General features: G+C 39.5%; 1 protein-coding gene across 1 annotated transcript in view; it reads left to right on the forward strand.

Annotated features, from left to right (window-relative positions):
• The window catches only part of DOCK3 (dedicator of cytokinesis 3), a 351,466-nt gene that overhangs the window by 259,318 nt on the left and 84,942 nt on the right, over positions 1-7,206 (forward strand). The window lies entirely within an intron of this gene.

Consider the following 7,206-nt stretch of genomic DNA (forward strand, 5'->3'; position numbering starts at 1 on the left):
TTGCGTTAACCAGGCAATTAGAGAAGAAATTAAAAAATATATGGAAACCAATGAAAATGGAAATACAACAATGCAAAATCTCTGGGATGCAGCAAAGGCAGTCCTAAGAGGAAAGTATATTGCAATCCAGGCCAATCTCAACAAACTAGAAAGAGCGCAAATTCTCATTTCCTTCTGACCCTTCATCAGAAGCAGCTTTAAAAAAAAAAAGTTTATTTATTTTGAGAGAGGGGGAGGGCCAGAGAAAGAGGGAGAGAGAGATAATTCCAAGCAGGCTCTGCACTGTTAGTGAGGAGCCTGACATGGGGCTTGAACTACAAACTGGGAGATCATGACATGAGCTGAAACCAGGAGCTGGACACTTAACCAACTAAACCACCCATCAGAAGTACTTTTAATGTTCATATTTTTATGTTCTGTTTATGACAATATAGGTATTCTCTAAGACAATATAAGTTTTCTCTATCAAGTTCCTTACTTCCTCTTGAGCCTTCACAGGCAAAGTCTTTAATATCCATATTTGTCTGTTCAAGGCAGCTTTGACCTCTTCCATCATGCTCTGCACAAATTTTCCAGCTTTTACCCATTACCCAATTCCAAAGCCACTTCCACATTTTTTTCACATTTTTAAGTATTTGTTACAGCAGCACCTCATTCCAGGTTTTTAAAAACATCTATATTAAGTTCATATCACCATTGCAATTAATTACCGAAAATTTAGTGGCTTAAAGCACAAATTTATTTTCTTACTAAGTTCTGGTGGTGAGAAATCTAAAATCAACAGGTAAGAATAGCATTCCTTCTGGGGACTTCAGGGTAGAATCCATTCCTTGCCTTTTCCAGCTTCGCAGGGCTGCCTGCATTCCTTGGACCATGGCTCCCTTGCTTACATCACTCCAACCCCTTGCATCCCTCTCCAACTACCAACCCTGCCCCCCTCTTATAAGAACCTTTGTGACTGGATCGTCCAGATAACTCAGAGTAATCTCCCGATCTCAAGATTCTTAACTTAATCATATATGCAAAGTTTCTTTTACCACATAAGTAGTATACTCATAGGTTCCATGCATTAGGATGTGGACATCCTTGATGGTCATTATTCAGATGACCACAATGCTTTTATGATGAATATGTGACACTATGTATTTGCCAAAACCCATAAAGCTTTACAGCACAGAGATAAGCTTTAATGTATGCAAATTTTTAAACATTACTTAGGATGCCAAGAGATCCCAGGAAGGAGTGCAGAATGTGATAAAACAATCAACTGTGTTACAAATGTATGAAGCAATCTCACTAAAGGGGATAGAGGAAAAAGGTGTTTATCTAAGTAGCTTTGGAATTAAAAAGGGAACCAGGGCTCCTGGGGGGGGGGGGGGGAATGGCTGATTCTAGGACTGGGTTAGAAAACATGCAATAGACACTTGAATACAGAAAATGAACTTAGGGATGAAGGGGGTGGGGGAAAAGGGAAGTGAAAATGATGGTCATGGAGGAGGGCACTTATGGAAGAGCACTGGGTGTTATATGGAAACCAATCTGACAAAAAGCTATATACATAAAAATAAAATAAAATAAGATATTCAGAAACATCTCAAAAAAATAAACTCAAGAGAACCTGGATCATCTTTGTACCATAAAAAAGTAATGAAATTCTTTAAAAAAATTCCCAGAATGATAAAGGTATGTAAAAGGGACAAAGAAGCCCCCCTGAAAGAGCTTCTAATGGTCAAAACTGAAATAATTTGAAGAACAAAATAAATTAGCATTGGATTATACCAAAAATATAAAATTAAATATCCATGAGTCCGTACTGATACAAATAAATGATTGCATAAGTTAAAATAAAAGGAGAAGAGATAAATCTCTATGCAGGAAAACTCTGAATAATTTTTGTAGACACTCTGCCCTCAAGGGAATGGAGCCTAACTGCCCAGTCCTTGAATGAGGGTTTACACACAGTGACTTCCTTCCAAAGAGGGAAAGGGGAAAGAGAAACTTCACAGTGGAGAGACCTGACAAACACCCCCTCAGCCAGATGATCAAGGTTCACATCAACAGTGACATGCAATGTTGATAGTATGTAGACTTGACATGAGAAAAATGACACTTCACTTCTGTGGTCTTCCTCCCAAGAACATATCACCCCAGGATAATTCTGAGGGAGGAACAATCAGACAAATCTCAATGGAGGGGCATCTTAAAAAATACTTTTCAGCACCTCTCAAAACTATCATCAAAAACAAGGAAAGTCTGACAAGCTACCACAGTCAAGAGAAGCCTAAGGATTGTGAGGACTAAGCATGGAATCCTAGAATAGAAAAAGGACACTAGGTTAAAATAAGGAAATCTGAATAAAGTATGGATTTTGTGTAATAATAATGTATATACAGGGATGCCTGGGTGGCTGAGGCAGCTAAGCATCCAACTTTGGGTCAGGTCATGATCTCATGGCTCATGGGTTCAAGCTCCATGTTGGGTTCTGTGCTGACAGTGCAGAGCCAGGAGTCTGCTTCAGATTCTATGTATCCTTCTCTCTTTGCCCTTCTCCCTCTCCCATCTCTCCCTCTCAAAAATAAATAAATATTTTTTAAAAAATTAAAAAATAATGTATATGCATTGGTTCATTATTGTAACAAACATACTACATTACCAGTAAATAATAATATTCCAGGAAATTATAGGAAATAATAGGGTTTGGAGTATATGGGAACTTTGTACCTTTGTGATTTCCCTGTGAATTTAAAACCATTTATTTAAAAAACTAAAAGGGATTCATTAAAGTATTTAGATTGGGGAAAGTAGCATAATAATCCTGAGTCTTTGGGAAAATAGTATGGTTGGATTGGAAGAAAAAATGGCTAGGTCCAAGAAATCATCTGAAAGCCACTGCAGTCAGCCAGGTCAGCTAAAATGGTGAAGGCCGTGACCGGTGTCCTTGAGAACAGTCAGGAGATTACGAATCTCTGGCTTTTACCCCAGTACAAACAAGTATTGTTATGAAGTCCCTGGGACCACACTTCACTTTGGGTATCAGGCTCCTTGCTTAGATGGATTAAAATGGCTCTGAAATTCAAGCTCAAAACAAGTATCAAGGAAACAGTCAAAAGACAAGCTTCAATCACTCAGAGGTTTGTGTTTTTATGAACCCAGAATAGCTAAAACCTTCAGATAGATAACCTGAGATTTCACCCAACACTAAAACCATCTTTACTGTGACTCTGGTTTGCACTATTGTCCTTAAATAATATTCTTCATCCCTCTCATAAAACATGTCTGAGGTTGTTTCTGAAAGAGTCTTTAAAAAACCAGCAAAGCAAGTTTTGGTCAAATCCATTTGGCTTTAGTGTTCAGCTCCCCAGCAGAAATTCAGGTCAGTCAATCAGAATGCAATTTGTTGAAAGCCTGCCTTTTGGATACAAGCATCAGCCAACACACAGAGAGAGGAAAGACATACAAGGCATGATGGTGGCGCCTTGCATTTATAGAATGGAGCAGCCAGACACTTGGCTGAGAGAGGGTATTTTGAAGTAAACATATGAAATTGAGCAGTTTCCTGGTTTCTGTCAACTGAAAATTAGGAGCCAGAAGTTAAATGCAGGCATTTTTTTCCCTCCACAAATGAAATGCGGTGTTCAGAAAGCTCTTTGTAAAGGATTTGCTGGATGGTTGTGATTTATGGACAGCATTCTCTACGCCTAGAAAACATAGAGATCTGTCATTGGGCAAAAAGTGCTAATACTCTCTAGCTCAAGAAATCCACAAGCCCTTCCCTTCAACAAACAAACAAGCCAACAAATATTCATGTAAGAGAAAAGAGATCAGCAATGAAATGAATGTGCGTACATGGTAGGGGTGAAAGAAGAAGGGCTGGTGGGCTGGTGCTGTTTTTGTTTTTGCTTTTTTTATTTTGTTGGATTGGTTGTTTTGTTGTTCTATTTTGGTTTTGTCTTGTTTAATTCCTCTTGTTTGTCAACCAAACTGTAAGCCCCTGAGGGATAGCCCCAAAGGTCTTATGCATCATCACCCCAGCCCAAACACTGGATCTTACAGGGGAGACACTTCACACACCTTTGTCAGTAATGATGGAAAAAGGCTCAATTCGCCCACTTACAGGACACAAAAACTTTGCCAACAGCCTCCCCTGCAGGACAGGTGAAGTGTCTGTCCTTTGGTGAAGAAACAAGGAACAAAGCAAAGTCTTTAAACCATAAATTTGTCTTCACAAGCCAACCATCCCAGGCAGCACGCTTAGCCTAAGCCTAGACGGCCTCGTCCTGTTCAACCCACGTGTGCTTTGTTTGCGGTTCATGGAGCCAGTTACCACAGAAATACAGAGCAAGGGCCAAAGCTATTTCAGCTTGATGTGACACAGACTGTGACAATCTTTGACCTTCCTCTTTAAGAAAAGAGGGGGGAAAAAGATTACCTGCATCTGTGTATAAATAGTTACAAAATAATCATATATCTCCCCCAAAGGAAGGGAAGAAAACAGCAGTAAAATGTGGACACTTTCCTGGTTCATCACTCTTCTGTTTTGGTTCAAAAAATGGCCCTGAACCTTCCCAACTACACTTCCCATATCCGCCTGTCTGAAGAAATTTGTCTCTGTGCTGCCTGTGTTTTTACTGATAGAGGCTTAACTGTTGCTGAAGATAAGGACTTCCATCAATGTACTGGAAAGAGCCTTCTGTTTGCCAAAGTCTAGGGACTGGAAGAAACCACTTGTTTCCATGTTAATGACTGAATCAAATGCTTCCTGCCACAAATTCTGGAGTGAGAAAGTTCTTACACATCATAGCAGGGTAATGGGACCTTTAGAAGATTCCATGATGTAACCTCCCTTACGAGCCAGATTCTCTTTAGCGTACAAACCAATTCTAAGAAAACCTATGTGCATTGCAGCTGTGATTATTTGACCCAAAGCTCCCCATCAACCTCCATTCTTGGCTGCCTGACTCTAGCTCATGGCTGTCCAACTCAAGGATGGGAGAGGGTGGCATGGCCCCAGCATCAGGACAGGGGTCTCACTGGCATTATTTCACATACACATACTAGGGGTTCCGGGTCTCCTCCAGTCAAATTTCTTCCTTCAGCTTCTGCTTGAATGACCCACGAGGCATCTTTCTTCATCATCCTGAGGACTCCTCTTATTCTTCAATTTACATGAACCAGGAATGATAATAAAAGGGGTTTTTTGACGTGGATTAATAATACAACAATACAATAATGCATGAGGGTGGGTCACATATAGTGCACACTAATAGGAAAAACATAGGCATAGCATCTGGAAACTTCTGTTTTCAGCAACATCAGCCTGGCTAATTTAGACAAAACCTCCCAAATAAAAACTATCTTCCTAAAAGCATCAATCTGTTAACAAGAAACAGTGAAGGATGACCACTGTTTGCTTGGACTCTTGCTCTGGGTGCCATTAGTAAGTGTTAATGATGTAAGGACCTCAACAGAGGGCCCAGTTCTCCAGAGAGAAAGTAGGAAAGTGAAGGAATTCATACAATAGTCATCTTCATGGGGCCAGGAGTTACTGCATCACTACAGTATAGTACAAAGGAGTGACCGATGGTCACAACGGGTGAACGTGAGCCATCAAGGGAAGTTAAATCATGTGGACACTCTGCTTACAAGACACACTTGCTTTAGCAAGTCCTCCCTCTAAAATACTCAAAATGTTCAGGACATAAAAGTTGCCTTGATATTTAAAGGCATATATGTGAAAAATGAATTTACATGAAATGCCATATTCTCAGAAAATTCTGGATAAATGAAGTGTTAAGGTAGTCGAGGGGTGCCTGGGTGGCTCAGTTGCTTAAGTGCGTGACTTTGGCTCAGGTCATGAGCTTGCAGTTCTGGAGTTCAAGCTCCATGTCAGATGCTGCACTGACAATGTGGAGCCTGGAGCCTGCTTTGGATCTTGAGTCTCCCTCTCTCTCTGCCACCCCCCCCCCGAAGCTCTCTCTTTCTCTTTCTCTCTCTCTTTTTCAAAAATAAATAAACATTAAAAAGATAAGATAGTCATGGTTTGCTTAAATCAGTAAATACAAATCATACGTTGAAAAATTTGCAGAATGTACACCATAGTAATGCCCTGAGCATTAGACTGAGAATCCTGTGACTCTCCCAGTAACAGCTCCTATTCTGTATATACCAAAGGACATGTATCCATCAACCACAGGCTAAGCAACCTGCAGGACAGAGTCCTTTGGGGAGTTAACCTCCAAGCTCACCACTGACAAAATGCACACATGAATCTGGCCAGGTTGCATGGGAAAGGTGAAGTTTCCCAGAATGCACGGTGCTTGCCCACCCAATTCAAGCTGGGTAGGGATGTTACAAATGCACACTGGTAACAGCTACTCCCACCTGTGCACAGATGCAAGGAGTTGTTGGGGTGATCTCTGTTGTTTTTTTTTTTAATTTTTTGAATATAACACAATTTATTTTTTTAACGTATGCAATTATTTTCCATCATTTACAATACAGTAGTTACAATGACACTCCAAAAACAGAAAAGTAAAGTAAAAAATCAAAACACCAACTTCTGTTTCATGTAATTAGACTTATACAGAAATTAGAAGGTTAAGTAACAACTAGTTAATCACCTAATTTCACAGCTATCTGAAGTGGCAATCGTTATATAGCAGCTTATCTATGATACATTCAATATAAATGATATTATTTATTACTTGCCCATAGGCTAAAACACAGGCTGCTTAATACCTTTTTTTAAATTCCACCTCTATACTACAATATACTTGAGGTCCATGCAAAAAAGTAGCTACATTTATATAGGAAATGGATGATTAAGTCTTTGGTGCTGTAAAAGCAACTTCATTTAAACATAACCACCCCCACCACCAAAAAAAGAAGAGAAAAAAAGAAAAAAGTCGTAAAGAAAATAATAAGGGAAAAACCCAAGACACACTTCCTAGGGGGAAAAAAACAGCATGTAATTTCTGCCCCTGACGGAATGTATTAAGTAAACAAACACCACCAACAAGCAAAACAAGTACTACAATGTAAAAATATTTAAAAAAGAAAACCCTCTCACATGCATAAATGAAAGATTGCACACAAAGAACTCACATCTTTTCAAGCTTCAATAGTAAATATTCTGCTACTATGTATTAAATACTGCATGCTTTGCCCAAGCTAAGATGAAACCACATCATGAATCAATAAGCATTT

This window comes from Suricata suricatta, chromosome 12 (genome assembly GCF_006229205.1).
Source record: "Suricata suricatta isolate VVHF042 chromosome 12, meerkat_22Aug2017_6uvM2_HiC, whole genome shotgun sequence".
Lineage (NCBI taxonomy): Eukaryota > Metazoa > Chordata > Mammalia > Carnivora > Herpestidae > Suricata > Suricata suricatta.